Genomic DNA, 23580 nt, shown 5'->3' on the forward strand with positions numbered 1-23580 from the left:
ATATAGCTGGGCCCTGTTTCAGCAATGAGGAAAATACAGATTGACGTTTAATAGGATCAGAGAGCCCTCTCACATTCCAGCTCACAACTTAAATATCATCCATATTATAAGGGAATCAATGTAAATAAGGGAATCAATGAAAAATCTAGTCATCACATTGTGTATATATATTGGCCTTGCTGCTAACTGAATATAAACATATAGCATAAAGAAGAAAAAGACAAACTATTAGAAAAAGTAACCTCCAAAACATAGGAGGTATAACATATTTCAGTAGTAGGTACATACTTATGGAAATGCAAAATATTACTGGAGGTGCCCATATAGCCCAGGGAGCAACTAAACGTAGAAGCAAATCCTAGGTTATATAGGTTTCCTTAGTTTTGGATAACTATTTATCAGAGGGGGTTACACTCGGTTTAGCATCCCAGCCCCTGGGCCTTAGGGCCAAAAGGATATCAAAAAATATATCAGGAACATAGAATATAAATGAACCCCTCTCAAACCAATTTAAATGGGTTCAGACCACCCAGCACACAGTGTATCATAGATACCAGTAGCATATACAGGGACTGCAATAAAGGTACTCAGGAAGTTCAGCACGTGGCAATGACAAATTTTTTGTTTGTAAGATCACGGCGAGAGAGAAGGAATAGTTAGTGTTTATAGCAGTTATAGTGGCTGTAGTAAAAGCAGAGCTATCATTCAGCCGCCTCAGAAGGTTTAGATTTCAGGTGATGTTCGTTTTGATCTAACCATACCATCGCATCACGAGGAGACATGAAGAAGTGAGCTTCGTTTTGAGCAATCACTTTAAGCTTGGCAGGGTAAATCATTGCATATTGCAGTTGAAGCTTCTGTAAACACTTTTTCACATCGTATAATTTCTCTCTCTGCTTTTGGACATCAGCCGAAAAAATCTGGATAGAATGAGATCTTATATGACCCAAAAATTATGTTTTCCTTTTGACGAGCCAATCTCAGAATTGTCTCTTGGTCTCTATAGTGCAGCACTTTAGCAAGAATTGGTGTGGCTCCAGGTGGCGGAGGACGTGTAGGGACCCTATGCGCCCGCTCAATAGCAAATACATGAGAGAAGGACTCCCGTCCAAATAGTTCAATCAACCAGTTTTCAATAAAGCTTGTAGGGTCGGTTTTCTCCGTTTTTTCTGGTAGTCCTATAATACGAACATTGTTACGGCAAAGCCTGTTTTCAATGTCGTCATTTTTATCAGTATTTGCTATGGCATGGTGTATCACACGTTTTAAGTCTCTAAGGGCAGGCTCTACTTTATCATCAAGGTCACTTACGCGTCTCTAAAGCTGAGGTTCTGTCTCTGATGTTAGAGAGATCTTGGCGGAGGAGGCATATTTCTTCTTTAATGCTACCAGTCTGCTGTGCAAGCGATGTAATAGCCTCACTGCAGGATTTTACTGCACACAAAATCTCACATTCCTTTGGCTTACCTTGTTCCTCCAGGCTAATATCCTCAGTCTGCATTACTGGCACGGCTGGTACTTCTGACGCCATGTCAGTTTCCCACTCTCCTTCCGTGCCCGCTTCAGTGTTTACCGTAGAGCCTTCCTCCGCAATGCCCCAGTCAGCAATCTGCTTCTGAGTGTTCCCTTCTTTTGGCTTTTCTTTTCGGGGCTGGCCGCCACTTCACTAGACTTTGCCTCTGACTTCTGAGAGCGTGCTGTTTGAGAGTCGGTGCCATCTTGCCGCTTCAGCATGTCGTCCAAGTCCTGCTCTTCTTTAGACTTTCCCCGCATCATAACTGGCATAGATCTTTAGGGAACGTGTCCTTTAGGTGCAGGATAGCTTCGCCCAGCCAGGTCACTGTAGCCAGAGAGGTTTTAGGGGTCTGGATTACCACACAGGATCAATTATACCAGGATCAAGATGGGAGCTGCGCGAGTCATGTGCTCTCACATTGCTGGCCGGCCACGCCCCCCGGTGACTTCAATTTACTGTGGCCCTGGACGCTACCGCTAGCAGAGGTCGCAGCAGAACAATCTGTGCTTGGGGGTTGCATGGTGGTGGTGCTGGCTGAAGCAGTGTCCTGTCTACTTCCTCCACGCCCACTGCTGCACCTGCCCCTGCCTGACATATGTAACTGAAGAGTATCACTGGGTAATGAGATGATTAATACCAGTGAGCAGTAAGCACAGTACAATGTAACTGAAGGTTATCACTGCAAAATGAGATGATTAATACCATTGAGCAGTGAGCACAGTACAACGTAAGTGAAGGGTATCACTGGGTAATGAGATGATTAATACCAGTGAGCAGTGAGCACAGTAACACATAACTGAAGGGTATCACTGCCAAATGAGATGATTAATATCAGTGAGCAGTGAGCACAGTACAACGTAACTGAAGGGTATCACTGGGTAATGAGATGATTAATACCAGTGAGCAGTGAGCACAGTACAACGTAACAGAAGGGTATCACTGCCAAATGAGATGATTAATACCAGTGAGCACAGTAGTACAACGTAAGTGAAGGGTATCACTGGGTAATGTGATGATTAATATCAGTGAGCACAGTACTATGTAAGTGAAGTGTATCACTGGGTAATGAGATGATTAATACCAGTGAGCACAGTACAACGTAAGTGAAGGGTATCACTGGGTAATGAGATGATTAATACCAGTGAGCACAGTAAAACATAACTGAAGGGTATCATTGGGTAATGAGATGATTAATACCAGGGAGCAATGAGCAAAGTACAATGTAACTGAAGGGTATCACTGCCAAATGAGATGATTAATACCAGTGAGCAGTGAGCACAGTACAATGTAACTGAAGGGTATCACTGCCAAATGAGATGATTAATACCAGTGAGCAGTGAGCACAGTACAATGTAACTGAAGGGTATCACTGCCAAATGAGATGATTAATACCAGTGAGCACAGTACAACGTAAGTGAAGGGTATCACTGGGTAATGAGATGATTAATACCAGTGAGCAGTGAGCACAGTACAACGTAACTGAAGGGTATCACTGCCAAATGAGATGAATAATACCAGTGAGCACAGTACACAAGGTCACTCACGAAACTTACTGATTAAACAGCCCTGGCAGTGGCAGTGTAACTGTCTGTAAGTAGTAGCTGAAGTGTATGACTGGCTAGCTGAATACAAGTGAGCAGTACACTCGGAACCTGCCTGCCTGCACTACACACACTAATCACTAATCACCAGTACACTCTGACTACACTGACTACAACTAACTTCAGCAATGACTCACTGGCTCGCTAACTGAATACAAGTACAGTATAAGAGCACTGTTAGCAGTAAAAACGCTGGGTTTTTCACACAAAAATGCACTTGCTGAAGCAACAATGGCCTGGAGATAATCTTCTCAGTACCAGAGTCTATCAAGGACTGAGCTTTTAATCATGGTCGCCGCTTTATATACAAGGGGGGAGGGCATAGCCTCCCCTCCTATGATTCCTTGCTAGGGCCTGGCTGGGGGCCTCTGATTGGCCCAGGGAAGTCACTTCCACCCATTTCAACGCATTTCCGCTAACCACGACTTCTGCGCCGTTTACACGAGCGTGAATGCGTCCGGATGCACGCATTCACGGTATGCCGATACCCATGGCGGATAGCGTAAAAATACTCCTATTAGACGTACCGGTAATGGAATTTCTAAGCGTCTTCCGGGACAACAGGAGATCCGGTCCCTCCTCCGGATCTTGGGAAACGATCAATCAAGAAAGCATTAAAAGCCCCCGCCCACCCTCATTCCTCAGTGCATCTACAAGTAGAACCTACTAGAAACCACCAGAAATGAAGATAGCAGAAAAAAATAGACACCCAACAGTGATTCATCTAACTGATATAGAAAAAATAGAAAGGTGTCCCCAGCTAGGGCCGGGTTATAGGCGTTGTCTCAGAAGACGCTTAGAAACTCCATTACCGGTAGGTCTAATAGGAGTATTTCTCTAACCGTCATCCGGGACAACAGGAGAGATAGACAAGAAGTCTTTTTAGAAGAAAAAGTCTCACCTAGGGAGGGACAACTGCTTGGAGCACCTTTCTGCCAAACGACTGATCTTGCTGAGATAACACATCCACTCTGTAATGTTTGATAAACGTGGATGCTGTCGACCAGGTTGCCGCTTGACAGATCTGCTGTATAGTTGCCCCTGCTCTCTCAGCCCAGGATGTGGACAAGGAACGTGTGGAATGGGCCTTAATACTGGTAGGTATTGGACAGTTACTAGCCTGATAGGCTAAGATTATAGTTTGCCTAATCCATCTAGCAATAGTTTGTTTTGATGCCTGTTGCCCTCTATTTTTACCTGTATATAGTATAAACAGATTACTCGACTTCCTAAACTCCCTAGTCCTAGTCAGATATGACAAAAGGGTGCGCCTCGCATCCAAACAATGAAACTCCTTTTCTTTGTCATTTGAAGGTTTATCACAAAAAGAGGGCAAAATAATCTCCTGAGAGCGATGAAACTCCGAAGAAACTTTCGGAATATAAGCTGGGTCTAATCTTAAACGAATACTATCTAGACATATAACCAAAAAAGGGTCTTTGATTGACAATGCTTGTAGGTCTCCCAATCTCCTGGCTGATGTTATAGCTATCAGAAACGCTAATTTGAAGGAAAGGAGCTCAACGTCAATTTCATCAATAGGTTCAAAAGGGGGCCTCATGAGACAATTGAGAACCAAGGATAAATCCCATTGAGGAAAAATCTTTTGTCTTATCGGAGTAGATCTTTGAATCGCCCTAAAAAAATTCTTTACTAGTTCCTCCTGAGCTAGATGCCTGTCTAATAAGATAGACAGCGCCGCGCATTGTACTTTAAGAGTACTAGGTGCCAGCTTCATCTCAAACCCATCATGTAGGAAATCTAGGACTGAACTAGTCAGATTACCATCTTTGTTCTTTGAAGTACACCATAATAAAAAAACCTTCCAAACTTTCCGATACATTTTCTGAGTTACTGGCTTCCTACACTTCATGAGGATTTCAATAACCTTCTCTGAAATACCCTTTTTTCTTAGAATCACCCTTTCAGGATCCAAGCTGCCAGTTTGAATAACTGGGGCTTGGGATGACTCAGAGGCCCCTGCCTTAACAGGTCCTGTCGAATTGGGAGAGGAAACGGGTCTCTCTCCGATAACCTCAACAGGGTTGCATACCAGGGTCTTTTTGGCCACATGGGGGCTATTAAGATCAATCTCACCTTTTCTTTTTGTAACTTTATCAGAACCTGAGGTATTAGAGCTAATGGAGGAAAGGCATAACATAGGTTGTATTGCCATGGGAGACTGAGTGCGTCCAATCCCAGAGATCCTGGGCTCCTGTGCAGGGAGAAAAACCGATCCGCCTTTGTATTCTCTGGAGTTGCAAAGAGATCTATCTCTGGCGTGCCGAAGATCTCTGAAACCGCACAAAAAACCTCCGGATGGAGACTCCATTCCGACTGACTTATCTGCTGACGACTCAAAAAATCCGCTTCCTGATTCAACACCCCCTTTATATGAATTGCAGATAAAGATAGAATCTTGTGTTCTACCCAACTGAAGATCTTTGAGGATAGGAACATAAGGTCTCTGGACCTTGTTCCCCCTTGTTTTGTCAAATAAGCCACTGTCGTAATATTGTCGGAAAAAATTAACACATGTTTCCCTTCTATCATTTGTTGAAATGCCAGAAGTGCCTCCCAAACCGCCATCAGTTCTCTGAAATTGGACGATTTTATTCTTATGGTCTGGGGCCAGGAACCCTGTGCATGTTGCCCCAGAGCTGTTGCACCCCAGCCCCATGAACTCGCATCTGTGAAAATTTTTATCGGGTTCGATTGTCTCCACCATCTCCCCATCTGTAAATTTTCCTGCTCTAGCCACCACTTTAGACTGACCTTCACTGGGTCTGGAATGGCAATTCGAAGATCCAGAGAATCCTGGGATTTGTCCCAATTTGTCAGCAGAACATTTTGAAACAGTCTGCCGTGAGACTGACCCCATATAACAGCCGGAATTGCGGCTGTGAAAAGACCCAGAAGTCTCATAATTTGACGAAGTGAGCACTCTTCCAACCCCAACATCTTTTCCACCTCTAACTGGATTTTCCGAACTTTCTCCTGAGGCAGAAAAATTTTCTGCAACATGGAGTCTATCTGGTATCCTAAGAAGGTAATTCTCTGAACAGGGATCAAAGCTGACTTGGCAAAATTTATTATCCAACCTACCCGCGTCAGGGTTGGTATAACGATCTCCCTGTGTGCCAGAATGAAGTCTTCTGTTTGTGCAAACACTAGGAGATCGTCCAAATAAGGGACAATTGAAATACCCTGTAATCTTAGCTCCTTCATCACCTCGGCAAGCACCTTCGTGAAAATCCGAGGAGCTGATGCAATGCCGAAAGGTAGTGCTTGAAACTGAAAATGGCGAATCCGGAACTGGTCTCGGATCGCAAACCTTAAATATTTCTGATGAACTGAAAAAATCGGTATGTGCAGGTACGCGTCCTGAAGATCTATCGAGATAAAAAACTCTTTGCCCTGAAGGAGAGCCCTCACTGAATAAATGCTCTCCATCCTGAATTTTTTGTAGACTAAAAATGGATTGAGGGATTTTAGATTCAAAATGAAACGAAAATCTCCGTTTGCTTTTTTCACTAAAAAAACGTGTGAATAATAACCCTGGAATTCCTCTACCCGAGGAACCTGAATTATTACTCTTTTGTCCAAAAATTTCTGAATTTCCGATTCCAGACCCAGTGCTTTCTCTGGGTCCCTTGGAATCTGGTTCACAAATCTCCTGTGGGGGGAGGAACTGAAAATTGAAGACGGTAACCCCGTTTTATAATTTGAAAAACAAAAGGATCGGGAGTTAATTTTTCCCATTCTGTCAGAAAAAAACTTAATCTGCCCCCCACTGGTAGAACGTCATTTGTTCTGCTTTGTAGGGTTGGAATTCCCGAGCGTGAAGCTTCCTTTCCCTTTACCCTTCGGAAAGGACCACTTTCGCTGCACAGTCCAATTTTTATTAGGCCATGAACTCTGATCACTAGTCGTCTTCTTGGCTACAAAGGGTCTTTTACCTTTAAAGACCTTCTTTTTATTAGGAAATTGCTTCCCCTTCTCCGCAGAACGAGATAAAACATTATCTAATTCTGTTCCGAAGAGAAGATTACCCTCAAAGGGAATAGACCATAATCTATTTTTCGAAGTCAAGTCCCCCTCCCAGGTTTTCAGCCATATCGCCCTTCTGGCTGAGTTAATAAGTGCAGTAGTGCGCGCTGTGATACGAACCATCTCAGTAATTGCGTCCGCCAAAAAGGCAACCGCTCTGAAAACAACTGGCAAAGAGGCCGCATAATCTTTAGGAGGAGCCCCTTTTTCAATCTGTGAAATCAAGTTATCCATCCAAATTCTCAGATTGTGAGATATACACGTGGCTGAAATCCCAGGAAGGAAACCAAAAGCTGCTGACTCCCAAGCCTTCTTAAGGAAACCCTCCACTCTTTTATCCAGTGGCGTAGCTAAGGAGCTGTGGGCCCCGATGCAAATTTTACAGTGGGGCCCCCAAGCACTCTATACATAACAATTGATACAGCGTGCCAAATCCTGCCAAGGGCAACTACAGTGTCAGAGGTACAAGAAGGGGATGGGGGGCAGTTTGTTAATGATTACCACTATGCAAAGTATCTATAGAAGTGATTATTATGAGCACAGGACTAATAGAGAGCTTATACTGTAGTTGAGGGAGGGCCCTTCGGGGCCCCTGTGGCCTAAGGGCCCCGATGCGGTCGCTACCTCTGCACCCCCTATTGCTACGCCCTTGCTTTTATCCATCGGGTCCTTCAGGGTCCCTGCATCCTCAAATGACAAATCTGAATCTTTTGAATATTTCGCTAACGCAGCATCCAATTTGGGACATTTGATCCATTTATCAATGTCCGATTGAGAGAAAGGGTATTTCCTCTTAGATGATTTAGGAATAAACAACCGTTTCTCCGGATTTTGCCATTGCGAAGAAATGATTTCCTGTAATGACTTATGAATAGGAAACACTCTCCCCGAGGGCCTAGCTAATCCCGAATAAACCAGATCTTGTGGAGTTAATTCAGCAACTGTCTCTTTAATGTGTTCAGTAGCATAAACTGCTTTAAGTAACTCCGAAGATTCATCAGGTGAAAATAAAAATCTCGGAGTTCTGAGTAAATGTTCCGTCTCTGAGTCATCAGACTGCGGATGTTCACCTTCCTCTAAAGATATAATCTCTGACTGCTCTTCCCCCTCCTCCCCCTCCTCAATTTCTTCCTCCTCCTCAGCTCCTAAAATGTCAGAGATGGAAGATTGCTGAGAAAACCCCCCTGAAGGGCCTGGGAGGGAAGCCGAGGAAGAACCAGGTAAAGGTTCAGAGGCTGGAGGAACAAAAGATTCTTTAAATTTGTCTAATGTCTCCTGCATCCTAATATTTACAGAATCCATCACCCCCTTTAAAATATTGGAAGTTTCTGAAGCTACTAAAGCATCTATACATGATTGACAGGCATTTTTAGGAGCTTCCAGTGGAATTTTAGTGCTACAAAATCCACATCTTTTATATTTCTTTTCAGGGGCTGTAGCAGGATTTTTGGGCTCAGTCTTTGCCTATAACATAAATACATAAAAGGCAGTGTTAGAGCCCCTTCAACTAAGACCGCATAAAAGAACCCCTCAAGAACGGAGGACTCACCCCACCAGAAGCCGCCGCCTGGGGCTGGGTCTGTCCAGAAGGCTTCGCAGCCGCTTGGCCTTCCATGCTGGTCTGTGCACGCGGAGGACGCCAGGAACCACTTCCTCCTTCCTGGTCCTCCGCTTTATCCTCCCCTTTCCGCCACGTTACGGATGACGTCAGCGCGCCCTGTCCCTCCTCCTTGCGCCTGACGTCAGAGACCCGGAAACTGCTGCGGCGGTGATAGACGCTACGGCTATTCCTCCGTGAGCCAGCGTCTAAAGGTAGGAGGGAGGAAAAAGCGCTGTTATCTCCCCCTAAAGCGCGTTTTTCCCCCTAAAGAAAGAGAGGCCCCTCAGGAATCCCCTCCGGAAAACACCCAAGGCCTGTCCTTCGGAATAACACCTCACCCTCCGGTAAGGTAAAAAATAACAAACGGGAGCTGCTTTCTTGAAGGTGTTTCCTGGAGGGAAACACAGATTAACTGAGGAATGAGGGTGGGCGGGGGCTTTTAATGCTTTCTTGATTGATCGTTTCCCCAGATCCGGAGGAGGGACCGGATCTCCTGTTGTCCCGGATGACGGTTAGAGAAATGGTCATGAAATCACGGCAAGTCGTGATCACGACCTCCACCCGACACCCGGAGCGGGGCGCCCCTTGCCGCCCTATGGTAGGAACACCACTGATGAGTGACTGTGTGTCCAGGTTACAAAAAGTGGGTGGAGCCAAGAACTAGATTACATGGGAAAATATGAACTGCAACCAATCTTACACGGTTAATAACAGGGTTCCCAAATTTAGTTACTGGGTGACTGGGATTAATATTGAGAAACGTGGGTGAAGCTGAAGGCTACAACAGCCAATCAAAATTCACCTATATACAACAATGGATGCCTAGTGTGCAGCTTCTCAGGTATCAAGCTACCTAAACACTTGCCGGTGCCTTGCCTCAGCTGGATTGCTGGGCAGCACGGTGGCATAGTGGTTAGCTCTCTCGCCTTGCAGCGCTGGGTCCCTGGTTCGAATCCCAGCCAGGGCACTATCTGCAAAGAGTTTGTATGTTCTCTCCGTGTCTGCGTGGGTTTCCTCCGGGCACTCCGGTTTCCTCCCACATTCCAAAAACATATGGATAAGTTAATTGGCTCCCCCTAAAATTGGCCCTAGACTACAGTACTTACACTGCATAATATAGTCATATGGCAATGGTAGGGATTAGATTGTGAGCTCCTATGAGGGACAGTTAGTGACAAGATATATATATATATATATATATATATATATATATATATATACACTGTACAGCGCTGCGTAATATGTCGGCGCTATATAAATACTAAATAATAATAATAATAATAATAATAATACATCTTGCATAACATCAAAAGTGAAAAAAGAGATGGCACACTAATGGCTGCAAATAACTTGCTGTGTAATAGCGAACAAGACACTACATGTTACGGAGGACTAACCTCCTTCATCAGGTGTAAAACAGCAATGAAGCGTACAACATCAAGTACACATTCAAGTGTGCAACCACACCCATAACTGCTCCGCCCATCAATTAACCCTTTTAGTCCATAATACAAGAACAGCGGTCATATGGCACTCCTCCTCGGCTACCAATAAATAATATATCAATAACTTACCGTACTTTTGGCACTTCCGATCGAGGACAGAACCACCTGTGAATGAAACATGATTAAAAGACTAAAACAAATACCAACTACTGTACAACGTTCAAGCATTTAAATACATCAAATATACAAATTGTTATACACCTAACCCTATAGAAAGCATTTAAAAGGCAATCTCTCATTCATGCCTCTGGGGCACCCATATCCATATTGTGGATCCATCGTGCCTCCTTTTGTTTCAACAACTTCTCCAAGTTGCCACCCCTATTAGACAACTTCACAGCTTCTAATACAAACCATCTCAACTGTGCAGCGTTGTGTCCTGCTGCACAAAAATGTCTGGCTACAGAGGTGACATAATTTTTCCACTCACCTTGTGCATATTTAGTGACGGCCCTCTTATGTTCCTGTATACGGGACCTGACCGCTCGTGTGGTTTCTCCCACATACATGAGGCCACATGGGCACTTAAGCCCGTATACGACCCATGTAGTGGTGTAGTAGTGTCTCCCTCTAATTGTGATGTTAGGGCCCGGGCCTGTGTGGGGATGCCCAATCTTATCTCCCTTGATGATCGTGTTGCATACATTACAGTTCAGGCATGGGTATGTCCCTGCATTCCCTGTACTGACACTCTTATCCCTAGGGGCCGTGTCAGTATGTCGCACCCTGTCAGATGGTTTTCCTTCTCCTGATCGAAATTATAGGCTCATCACGAAACAAAGGTCCCAATTCAATATCATTGCTCAGCAATGGCCAAAACCTACGTATGGTGGATTTAATAAACTCAGTAGGTTTGCCTAAATTGGTGACAAACAGTATACCTTTAGGGCTACTGGATCTTTCTGTATTGTGTAATAGACTAGACCAGTAGTGTGACGAACATTACGGGAAAGTCGTGCGCGTAATCGCAAACGATTTTCGTATGGTCCAGCCATTACTGTCAGTGCTGTGTAAATGTACAAAAAATGTCTTTCCTTTCTCTTGTGAAGGGAAGCAAGCCCCTCACCCCATTCCCCAGTGTCCTGATAACATGGAAAGAATCTCACACCTAGCCAGACCTCCCGCTGGGCCAGTTGCTGGCACAGCATTCCCCAAGGAAACTAGATCCAACCAGTAAGATAAGACGATTCCCTCCAAAAGCTCATAGCCTCAAACAAAGGGAACGTTAATTTATTAATAATTCAAAATAGGTTTGGCACAGCAAGACAAAAATTACATTTCCTGATATCTAGAAATCAGTTCTATCAGTCACCTAAATTGCAATTTTCTAGCTATCAGGAATCTGTAGAGAAACCACTTTATCCGGCCTGCGTAGAGCGAATTCGATAGAATAGGCATGTATAGCCTCGTTTGATACAGGGTCGCAAGCCGCTTATGAATATAGTCTCGGATTTGCGATGCGCCAATCTGGGGCAATGTCACACAGATTATTAATAATTGGTACATTTCTTGCTCTGAGTCTGTGGGCGGCAACCTGCTGATTAGGAGGTAACCCCGCCTGAAACACACCTCCTGTCCAGGTAGTGACAGCCCCAAAACTCAGGTCCTATAAAAGTGGGGCGGGACCAAGCCTGCCCAGTTCTCCAATTTTCATCGACCAGGAAAGTCCAGACATGTGCTCAAGGAGAACCAGCGCATGTTGTGTACAAAGGACTCCTAACCTGAATGCCTACTTTTAAACTGGACTATTTTTCTTCAATCTTCAAATGGACTGCTCAGCTAACTAAGTAAGAATTTTCTGATTTTATTCCTTTTTATTTTTAAGCTCTGTGTTTATATGTTAATAGGTGTATATAACTGTATGTAATGCATTTTTGTTATTAAACGTTTTAAAAATCGTTTAGCGGTTATGACCTGTTGCTGAACATACACAATCATACCTATTCTCCTGAAATCGCTACCCTGTTGTGATGATTTGCTCAGCTGCCCGTGCAGGCAGGCAGCCTTTTGACCATTGTGTAGGTTTGCATGCTGCAGGACTCTGGAAAGAAGAGCTTCTGTCAGTTTTGCAGCTTGTGCTTGCAGAGGAATTTGCATACGTTGTCATGCAAATTGCCTGGCCACATTCATTGGAGGCGTGTACTATAAGTACTATGTCTTTCCCACAATGCTTTGCTGGCCATAAGGATTTCGTCCTATGTAACACTCCTGGTGGGGTGTCAGCTTTACTCTCTGTTTGAAGATCAGCTTAGAGTAATTCCTGGAAACTGTGCTAGGCAGATTTCCCTAGTGCAGTTAGGATTGTTTATCTGTTCGTTTGTTCTGATGCCATTGTCCTGTCCCAACGGTGGTCGACAGGAAATGGTTCTGATCTCTGTTCTTGGAGTATAGCTGGTGCAGCGGTTGCTACCAGCTATCTCTTCTGTTCTGTCTCATTGGATCGCGCTAGCCACTTCTCGCTAGCGCTGTGGATCCTTCTGTTCTGTCTCATTGGATCGCGCTAGCCACTTTTTGCTAGCGCTGTGGATCCTTCTGTTCTGTCTCTCTGGATCGCACTTGCCCTAGCGTTAGTGGCAGTGGATTCCTCTGGTCTGGATCTTGGACCTAACCTCGGCTACGGTCGCTGCTGGTTACTCCTTCTGTTTGTCGTGTGCTTGGATCTCTGCTCTGACAGCAAGAGCAGTGGATCTTTCTGATACCTGGTTCGCACTGGCTCTGACGGTAAGAGCAGTGGTTCCTGTTTGATCAATTCTCGTTGTCTGTCTGTTTGCGTGCGCTTGCTGGTGCCTGCGGTAGGCAACCGTGTAGCAAGCGCGTTTGTGTGGTGTCTGTCTTGTGTCGGTTAGTTAGGCGTGCTTGTCCCTGTTGTGCTTATCACGCGGGGACCGCGCACGAACGCGTGCACTGTTGCGAATGAGTGCGGGGTACGCGTTCAGTTAGCGTTTATTATTTTCCTTGTCTTTCTCATTGTATGATTTGCTGTGCCTTTGCTAACCTCGTATTCTATTCTGATCTGCCTTGTGTCACGTCTGGCGATCGCACCTCTCGCGATCGCGTTCCTATTTCATATCTGCTGTTGTGTGTGCGCGGTCGCGGGGTGGCGACTGGATTGGCGCACACACATACAACCTGTCCCTTTGCTCGTTCTCATTCGCAATCGCCTCTCTTGTGATTGCGTTCTGCGCTTCCTACAATTCCTGTCTGGCATTTGTGGAGGTACAGAGGATTGGTTCCTCTGCACTCCCCAGCGCCATCTGCCGACAGGAATCTCCCTCTACAGGTGCGTAGCACCTTTTGCTGGGTGCCTGCAATTACACGCTTGTGGAGGATTTCCGCCGTGTCAGCACACGCGTTGTGCGCTGATCACGGAGAAAGTTCCACAATCGTTACTGTATGGCCAGCCCAACCCAAAACCCCAGTGTAGACGGAATTTCCGATTTGTACGATTTTGTCGAATATGGCTCTTGTACCTTTAAGAGATTTAAAAAACTTGAACCTGAATCAGCAGACGAATTTTTGTCTGAGTGTACGAAACTGTTAGCGAACCCTGAATTCCAATGCACCCCAGTGTCTACCTGGGCCCCCCAAATGGTCTACATTCTGTTGGGGGGCGAAATGTCAATGTGGGCTTATGATGTGTTAGATCATACCACCCTGAGTCAAAGACCCCTGGAATTCTTGGCCTTTTTAATTCACAATTGGCTGAGATTACCTCAATTACCATACCCCCTTAATGAGTTGTTGTCAGCAGCTCAATCAGCTGTTCCATCTACTCTTTCATCCATAAAGCAGCCATCCAAAGCCTCTAAGTCTAAACGTAAAAGATCTAGGAAGGCTTCCCAGCGGAAAGATCCGTTGCCCATAGCAACCACAAATAAAGAGGTTATTTCTGTCAAGTCTGAAATGGGCAAAACCATGCAGTATTATAATGATGTTTATAATGCATCTGCTGATCAGTTTCCAGGTTTTTTGCCCCAATCCAAAGCTTATGTGGATCCTGCTATAGGTAGGATCGCACACTACATTAAAGCAGTTAAAAAATCTGTTCTTGTTCCTGAACTCCACCCCTATGGAGATTATTTGGATACTGGCCTGTTTGAACCCCCATTTGCTTCCTGGGATGTTGGGGCCTTGCTGGAGGAATTCGATTTTGATTGGAAAGCCTTTTGCGATTTTTACATCGCAAAAAGCGAAGATGTCTTGAATGCTTGTCTTGATTCTATGTACCTTCTGATTGATTCCGATGAATGTGACAAGGATGATGTGGATCTGGTGATCTATGTATGGCAAATGATTTTGGATGAGTTGCACACACACCAACCAATTGATTCCAATAAAGAGACATCGTTGTCGGATGATTGTTCCTGCCTTTCTGGGGTAAAGCATGAGAGTCTTGACTTTGTGCAATCTGAAATGAATGAGTATGCCGCTGTGGTTGATACCTGTGCGAATCCTGAAGGATTCTCTCCTGACAGTGTGCAGTTTGAATCTGTGCGATCTGATGCCTGTTTCTCGGATGTTCCTGCAGATTGTGATCGGCATGAGTCTGCCGGTTTCCTCAAGGATGTGTGGGATCCTTTGTCATTTAGAAACAGATCTTTGAGATCTTCCATCTGTGACCCTGCTATGGGGAAAGTTTCTCGACTGTGCAGCGTCAAAAGTAAAATTAATATGCCTAATAAAGTTTATCCTGTTGATGCCGCTATTTCTTCTGCAACTGATTCCCTGTCTCACCCTGTTCTCACCTGTAAGGGCCCGTTGCCTGGAGACAGTTGCTCCAGTGTTTCGGTCCTAGATGCCTTGCAGTCTGCTCCGCAGATCGCGGAGGTTTGCGCTATGGAAGCATCAGTTTCACAACCTAAAGTGAATTTTGATTCGCAGGTTTTGCGTTCTGATTCCTCGGATTCGACATTGTTAGCTGAATCTAAGAGTGAGACAGCGCTTCGGGTTTGCGAATCTGATGCTGAACCTTCTTTGCCTTATTCAGAGACGCTTTCTCTGAGCCTGCCCTGTACCATGAATAACAAAACGATGTCCAATCACACTGACATTTGGGAGTCCCTTTCTTGCTTTGAAGAAAGTTCTGACTCTCCACCCTGTACTCTGGATGAGTCAATATTGCCTTGTACAATATCTCCTGCCCTGCCCCTAGAGGCTCGTCTAGGTATTGCTGCTATTTTTACCTGTCTTTCTGCAGTTTTGGAGTTGCAAGCTAGTTTGACTGCTACGCAGAATTCTGGGTGCAGCGAGATTAAAGTTAGGGAGTCAGTGTGTGGTCCAGTGAATATTCCTGTACGTTCCACTCATGATGATGAAATTCAGTCTCAGTTTATGGTGGAACCTTCCCTGGGACATCTGCCCTGTTCTCAAAATAAAGTTCCAGTTTTGCCCTGTAACATGGATAGTACAGAATCCTTCTTAGAAAACTTGAAAAATGATGTTCCTGAGGTCTTGTTTGATGTTCTGGAAGTCTCAGAGTTCCTCCCAGGGGGTGCAGAACTTGTAGGAGATGTCTCCTGCCCCCCAAGTCCTTCTGAGGTGTTACCCTCTTCCGTAGGCATTGCTGCCTTGCTGGCTACCTTTTCAGCTCTGATGGAGCTTCACTCATATGTAGTCAATGATGATATTATTGTCACAGAAATTTCTGAATTTGTACCCGAGTCTTCTTTTGAAAGTCCAGGGCCTGTGACCTCCACTCGTGATGATTCTCTGTCCGGTACTGGTTTTGGTCTTGTCGTGCCGGACTCTGAGGTTGGCAGTTCCCCGACATGTCCTGAGGTTTCTCCTGTGCTGGTGTACCCCAGTGTGCTCTGTGACCCAGAAAGCCCAAGTGTGCCTCGGTTACCAGCATACTCAGATGCTTCCTCGGTGGAGACATGTTCTGATTTAGTCTGCTTGCTTGCATGCCCAGAAGTGGTCCCTGAATGTCTTGATCTTGATGAGTGTCCTCGTAATTCTGAATCCAGGATAATCATTGGTTCCATAGGGGTTCTTGGCGGTTCTCCATGTGAGCCTGGTGAGCGCTCTGGCCTCTTGGGATCTCTGCAGAGCTCCAAAGGGTTTTGGGAGATTCCGGGAGAGTTTTTGCTTGGTACCCTGGATAAGATCAACGGTGGCTTTTGTGTTGTAAGGGACACTTCGAACAGGTATTGTGGCAGGTTTGGTATTTTCAGACGCTCCTTGGAAGGTGGTGGGTATTGTCTGGAGGGTGTCGATGGCTTCTTCTCTGGCGTTCACAGTCCTGATGGGTGTTATACTGAGACTGGTAGTACTGATGGGCATGTGTCGGTGGCTTCTGTTTCCGATGAGGTCGGTTTCGGGTGGACTGACTCTGGAATTGGATCTTGTCGGGCTGCCCCGACCTTCATGAGTCTTCAGTTTGAGTCTGTTGCTAATAGCAGTTTTGAGGGTCGCCTGGAATTCGACCCTGGAGGGGGGGGTACTGTGATGATTTGCTCAGCTGCCTGTGCAGGCAGGCAGCCTTTTGACCATTGTGTAAGTTTGCATGCTGCAGGACTCTGGAAAGAAGAGCTTCTGTCAGTTTTGCAGCTTGTGCCCGGATAATCCAAACTTTTTCCGCTATCCGAACCTGGATTTGGATTCTGGATTTCTGTGCAAATCCGAATAGCACTACGCGGATATTTATCTGCAATCCGGATATCTGGTCGAAAATCCGTCGGATATCCAAATCCGAATACTGTAACCATGGAGATGAGGTCCATGACGTCATTGAGCCAGAGGGCTCCCAGCAGAGGCCCTAGCAACCAATCACAGAGGGGAACTCTGGCCAGCCCCTCCTGTATATAAAGTGGCGGCCATGATGAGAAAATCGTCCTTGCTTGTGACTGCTCACTGAGAGACATCTCCAGTGCTGTTTGGCTAAGCAAGTGCTTTCTACTGTGAGAAAACCCAGCGTTTTTGCACATAAACACCTGTACTATACACTCTTTTATTGTTGTTTAGTTAGATAGCTTGTATTTTGATTTTAGTTAGTGTGTGTGACAGTCTCTGTGCTGCAGCAGCTCTGCTAGTTACTGTTAGGTGTCTGTCTGTGTGTGCGGTTTGTGCACACAGGCCAGGCCTGTGCTATTAGCCTTAGCTACGGTATAGGTTAGGGAATAGGATTACTGTGTTTTTGTGTAGTTATTTAGTAATGCAGTGCTAGTTGTTAGTTGTTAGAGTAGTACTGTCTGTTAGCTTACTACTACAGATTACTGCAGTGCTGCTGTGCTGAGCGTCAGTGTGTGTGACAGATAGACCGTTAGTGTGCACTGTCTTCTGCTCTGCTGTCTGTCACTCCATGCTTATTCATTAAAGTCCAACACCGATTTTACCGATTTCAATAAAGTGCAAGTACCCCACATCCATCTGGTGACATCATCACACAAACTTGTACTATGTCTGCTGGCACTGGCAGCCGGGGGAAGGGCAGCGAGGCCAAACAGAGAAGGAACATTGCTGGCACCATCAGCAGTTTTGCCGTGTCAGTGTCCATTCCGCCGCTAAGCACTGGCCGTGGACGCACTGGGTGCCCAGCTCTTAGGGGGAGTCACGCTGCAAAGGCGCAGCAGCGTGTAGCGGCCATTTTTCAGCAGGGTCGGCGACTCAAATTGGAGGAGAAAGACACCGAGCCTGTGATGCAGCTGATGGTGGATGAGCAGGCCACCACCAGGTCTTCAACAGAGAGCTCCACCCCCAACACCACTACTGTTTGCAGGAGCAGCAACAGCCGCCCAGCAGTGCATGGGGACTCGTCGGTCATCATGTCGACCCCAGCGGGCAGCCTACCCTCAGTCAGCACGCTCTTTAGTCCAGGCACCACGAGCGCAATCAGGGCTGTTACCACTGAGTTTGAGGAGAATATTCTGGGCGCAATGGGGTATGTGGAGGAGTCACAGATGGGGACGGTGATTGTTGGGGGGGGTCCTTGCCTGATGTGTCAGCAGAAGAGGAGTTTAGGGGGTCATCATCCCAGCAGTTGTTTGAGGAAGGGGAGTATGATGCTGATAATGATGACGAGATGAAGGACCATGACTACCATCCACAGGAGGGGGATGTCAGCTCTGAGTCTGAGGAGGAGGATGCGTGGGTGGGTTTTGCACGGAGGATCAGCACCGCTGACATTGGCAGGAGCAGCAGTGGGCGTGGAATGCGGGACCCACAGCCTGCTGCTTCATCTTCTGCCGCTACCACCAGTCGCACCACTCAACCCCAGGCCCCAACCACCGCTGGGAGAAAAACAGCAGCAGCAACCCATTCAGGGCGTAAGGAAAAATTCCAATCCCCAATCTGGCAGTTTTTTGATCTTCCCTCAGTGGACAGCCAGTTTGTCACTTGCAACGTGTGCCAGATGAAGCTGAGCAGAGGTTGTAACCCCTCCAACTACGGCACCTCCAGCTTATCAACCATCTGGCCAAAAAAACATCATCACGAGCATGAGGAGTTCAAGAGTAGAGTTGGGCCGAACCTCCGATTTTAGGTTCGCGAACCGGGTTCGCGAACTTCCGCGGAAGGTTCGGTTCGCGTTAAAGTTCGCGAACCGCAATAGACTTCAATGGGGATGCGAACTTTGAAAAAAAAAAAATTATGCTGGCCACAAAAGTGATGGAAAAGATGTTTCAAGGGGTCTAACACCTGGAGGGTGGCATGGCGGAGTGGGATACACGCCAAAAGTCCCTGGGAAAAATCTGGATTTGACGCAAAGCAGCGTTTTAAGGGCAGAAATCACATTGAATGCTAAATGACAGGCCTAAAGTGCTTTAAAACATCTTGCATGTGTATACATCAATCAGGTAGTGTAATTAAGGTAATTAAGGTCCACTGAACAGAACAGGTATACAGTGGTGGGTTCACAGAACAGGTATGCAGTGGCAGGTTCACTGGACAGAACAGGTATACAGTAGCGGGTCCACTGAACAGAACAGGTATACAGTGGCGGGTTCACTGAACAGAACAGGTATACAGTGGCGGGTTCACAGAACAGGTATGCAGTGGCGGGTTCACTGAACAGAACAGGTATACAGTAGCGGGTTCACTGAACAGAACAGGTATGCAGTGGCTGGTTCACTGAACAGAACAGGTATACAGTGGCGGGTCCACTGAACACAACAGGTATGCAGTGGCGGGTTCACTGAACACAACAGGTATGCAGTGGTGGGTTCACTGAACACAACAGGTATGCAGTGGTGGGTTCACTGAACAGGTATGCAGTGGTGGGTTCACAGAACAGGTATGCAGTGGTGGGTTCACTGAACAGGTATGCAGTGGTGGGTTTACTGAACAGGTATGCAGTGGTGGGTTCACAGTACAGGTATGCAGTGGTGGGTTCACAGAACAGGTATGCAGTGGTGGGTTCACAGAACAGGTATGCAGTGGCAGGTTCACTGAACAGGTATGCAGTGGTGGGTTCACTGAACAGGTATGCAGTGGTGGGTTCACAGAACAGGTATGCAGTGGTGGGTTCACAGTACAGGTATGCAGTGGTGGGTTCACAGAACAGGTATGCAGCCAGGAACAAGCTAAGCCTAACTAATCTTTCCCTATGAGAGACAGTCTGCAGCAGCTCGCCCTACTCTCACTAATGCAGGCACACGAGTGACCGTAATGGCCGCCGCTGCCTGCCTTATATAAGGGGGGTGGGGCTCCAGGGGCTAGTGTAGCCTAATTGGCTACACTGGGCCTGCTGACTGTGATGTAGAGGGTCAAAGTTGACCCTCCATGGTGCATTATGAGGCGAACCGAACTTCCTCAAAAGTTCGCCTGCGGGACGCGAACGCGAACCACTGAAGTTCGCATGGAACCGTTCGCAGGCGAACCGTTCGGCCCAACTCTATTCAAGAGGCTGAAGGAAGCTGGCGTTGGCAGTGTTCAGATCAAAAGCACCACCAGAACCCCCTTTGCCACTCCTGCCGACACTGAGGCCTGTTCAGGCAGCCAGTCCTCAACGGTCTCCTCTGCTCCTTTTTCCGTGCAAGCAAAAAGAGACACCAGACCCTGCTGAGCGAGTCATTTGTGGTCAGGGCTCAGCCTCCTGACAGCATTCACATCTGCCAGCTGAACGACCTGCTTGCACGGGCCATGTCCTCCCAGCTCCTCCCATACTCTTTTGTGCAGGAGAGGAGCAACATGCGTGCGCTCCTGCATTGTGCAGCGCCAGATTGGCCAGTTCCCAGCCAACGCTATTTTTCATGCACGGCCATCCCAGCACTGCACCGCTTTGCGATGGCCAATGTGCATTTGGCCTAGACCATGCGGTGGGTGAGCGGGTCCATGTGACCATGGACTGATGGTCTACCCGCTTTGGGACAGGTCGCTGTCGTTCACGGTGCACTGGGTGAGTTTGGTGGAAGGGGGTGAGGAGGGGACAGCAGCATCGGGCACAGCAGCAATCCAGTGGGTGGGGCCACCCCGCAGCAGGTTCAGGGGAAGTGCAGCAGGTTCCTCTGATCCAGTTCCATCCTCCGGCCAACCCGCCACCAAACACCCCCGCCTCAGCAGCAGTGTGAAGGCTCGCCACTGCCAAGCGCTGATGGAGATGGTCAGCCTGGGGAAGCACAAGCTGACGGCAGACCACGTCCTGGCCAAACTCAGGAGAGCAGGAGAGGAGTTGGCTGACCCCCAGAGGCCTGAAAGTCGGAGAGGTGGTGTCTGACAATGGGGCCAACCTGATTGCCGCAATCCACTGGGGAAACCTCACCCACATCCGCTGTCTGGCCCACATCCTGAACCTGGTGGTGCAGAATTTCCTGCACACCTACCAGGGGATGGACACTTTTGGGAGTGGCAAGGCAAACCGTGGGTAATTTTTTCTGCTCGAGTGGTGCCACAGTGTCCCTGGAAGCTGTGCAGCTGGAGCTGAATCTCCCACAGCACCGTCTCATCATAGACGTTCCAACACGGTGGAATTCCACCCTGGCCATGTTGGAACGTCTGGTTGAACAGAGGCAGGTTGTCAACCAGTACCTGGCCAAAGCCACCGCGGATGCCACCTTGTCCGGGACCGGCACCATCCACCTCCCGGACATCATCCTCAGTGCTGAGTGGGGAAAAATGCAGCTGGTGTGCTTGGTGCTGGCACCCTTCCTGGAAGCCACCAACATGGTCAGCCGGCACCGTGCTTTGCTGTGTGAGTATGTGACCATGGTGTGCATGCTGGACAAGGCCCTATATGCTCTGCTGGAAGTGGGAAAGACAGCCTTGATCCAGCAGAATCAGCAGCCACCTGCACAGTCCACCTCTGTGCGGCAGGAGGAGGTTGAAGACTTTGAGTTGGAGGAGTTGGAGGTCCCTGACCTTGAGGATGAGGAGGCACAGCCGAGTGCAGCTGTAGTGGTGTAGCGGTGGAGAGAGCAGGAGGAGACTCAGGAGTCAGAGGAGGAGGACAGCATTGTCGGCTCTGGGGGTGCCGATTATGTCACCGGAGATGGCGCTCCTCTTCCCCATGGCAGCGCACATGCTGCAGTGCCTGCGCAGTGACCCAAGGATGAAGCAGATGCGTGCTCGGGAGGACATCTTGATCACCCTGATGCTAGACCCACGGCTGAAGGGGAAGCTTCATCAGTTCCTGCCTGCAGGATGAGACCCTGTGCGCCGAATGAGGGACTTGCAGCGGTCCCTGGTTCGGCGCTTGGAGGAAGCCTTCCCCCAGACTTCCACCTCCCCCCCCTGCTGTCACAGTCCAGCCAGCACAGCAGCAGGCGCACAACAAGCCTGCTGTCTCTGACAAAGGCGCTCTACGCCACGCGTACAGCTGTCGACAGAGGAGGTGCTGCAGCAGCATCTGGCTCTCAAAGCCAGAACCAGCGCCTGACCCGGATGGTGGCAGACTACATGGGGTCCTACAGCAGGCTTGACACCGACACCCCTGTGGACCCCTTGGATTAGTGGGTCAAGCACCGGGATATTTGGAGCGAGCTGGTGCAGTACGCCCTGGAAGTCCTTGCTTGCCCCCCTTCCAGCGTGCTGTCTGAGAGGTGCTTCAGTGCGGCCGGTGGTGTGGTGACCGAGAAGCTCTCTCGTCTGTCCACCCAGTCTGTGGACAGACTGACGTTTCTCAAAATAAACCAGGCTTGGGTGGTTGGTGAATTCCTGGCCCCTGTTGGCAAGAGGGGGACATGAAGTGGCTGGAAATCACTATGCCTGCCTTACCACCCTTTACCACCACAATCTCCTGGCTCCGTCTTGACTAATAAGCCTGGTTCAAAAATGTTTTGCAGCCGTGGTACCAACACTAGGTGCCATGGTCTATCCAAACACAATTGCTGTGTATTTTTTGGAGGTGTCTAGGCTGATAATTGTGCTGTCCAAGTTGTGGGAAAGCACCAACTGCGGCAGTACGACCACTTCCTGGAACCTCTCCTTTTTAATGTTTGAACTGTGCTGTGGTACCAACACTAGGTATGCTGGCTACCACACGTTACACTTCTTCTCCTCCTGTCTCCTGCTGCCTGTGCTGCTCCCACCACCAGGGTGCATCTACCTACTCCTCCTGCTGCTGCTGTCTGTGGTACCCACCACCACCAGGGTCCACACAGAACTATATCTTCTGCCACTGCCACCAGCTACTACGCCACTACAATAGCTGCATCTACCTACTCCCCCTGCTGCTGCTGTCTGTGGTACCCACCACCACCAGGGTCCACACAGAACTATATCTTCTGCCACTGCCACCAGATACTATGTCACTACAATAGCTGCATCTACCTACTTCTGCTGCTGCTGTCTGTGGTACCCACCACCACCAGACTATACCTTCTGCTGCCACTGCCACCAGCTACTATGCCACTACAATAGCTGCATCTACCTACTCCTCCTGCTGCTGCTGTCTGTGGTACCCACCACCAGGGTCCACACAGAACTATAGCTTCTGCTGCCACTGCCACCAGCTACTATGCCACTACAATAGCTGCATCTACCTACTCCTCCTGCTGCTGCTGTTTGTGGTACCCACCACCAGGGTCCACACAGAACTATAGCTTCTGCTGCCAGTCTGCCACTGCCACCAGCTACTACGCCACTACAATAGCGGCATCTACCTACTCCTCCTGCTGCTTCTGTCTGTGGTACCCACCACCACCAGGGTCCACACAGAATTATATCTTCTGCTGCCACTACTAGCTATTACGCCACTACAAAAGCTGCATCTACCTACTCCTCCTGCTGCTCCTGTCTGTGGTACCACTACCACCACCAGGGTCCACACAGAACTATATCTTCTGCTGCCACTACAAGCTATTACGCCACTACAATAGCTGCATCTACCTACTCCTCCTGCTGCTCCTGTCTGTGGTACCACTACCCACCAGGGTC

General features: G+C 47.7%; 1 protein-coding gene across 4 annotated transcripts in view; it reads right to left on the reverse strand.

Moving 5' to 3' along the window:
* The window catches only part of LOC137524292 (RING finger protein 112-like), a 368236-nt gene that overhangs the window by 338780 nt on the left and 5876 nt on the right, over positions 1-23580 (reverse strand). For 3 of the 4 annotated variants that reach the window (XM_068243990.1, XM_068243989.1, XM_068243993.1), the window contains exon 2: positions 10342-10377. The exons of the other annotated variant lie outside the window; for it this stretch is intronic. The gene's annotated coding sequence lies outside the window, so the exon portion shown is untranslated. The remainder of the gene's footprint in view (positions 1-10341; positions 10378-23580) is intronic. 4 annotated transcript variants of the gene reach the window in all.

Source organism: Hyperolius riggenbachi, chromosome 7, assembly GCF_040937935.1.
Source record: "Hyperolius riggenbachi isolate aHypRig1 chromosome 7, aHypRig1.pri, whole genome shotgun sequence".
NCBI lineage: Eukaryota > Metazoa > Chordata > Amphibia > Anura > Hyperoliidae > Hyperolius > Hyperolius riggenbachi.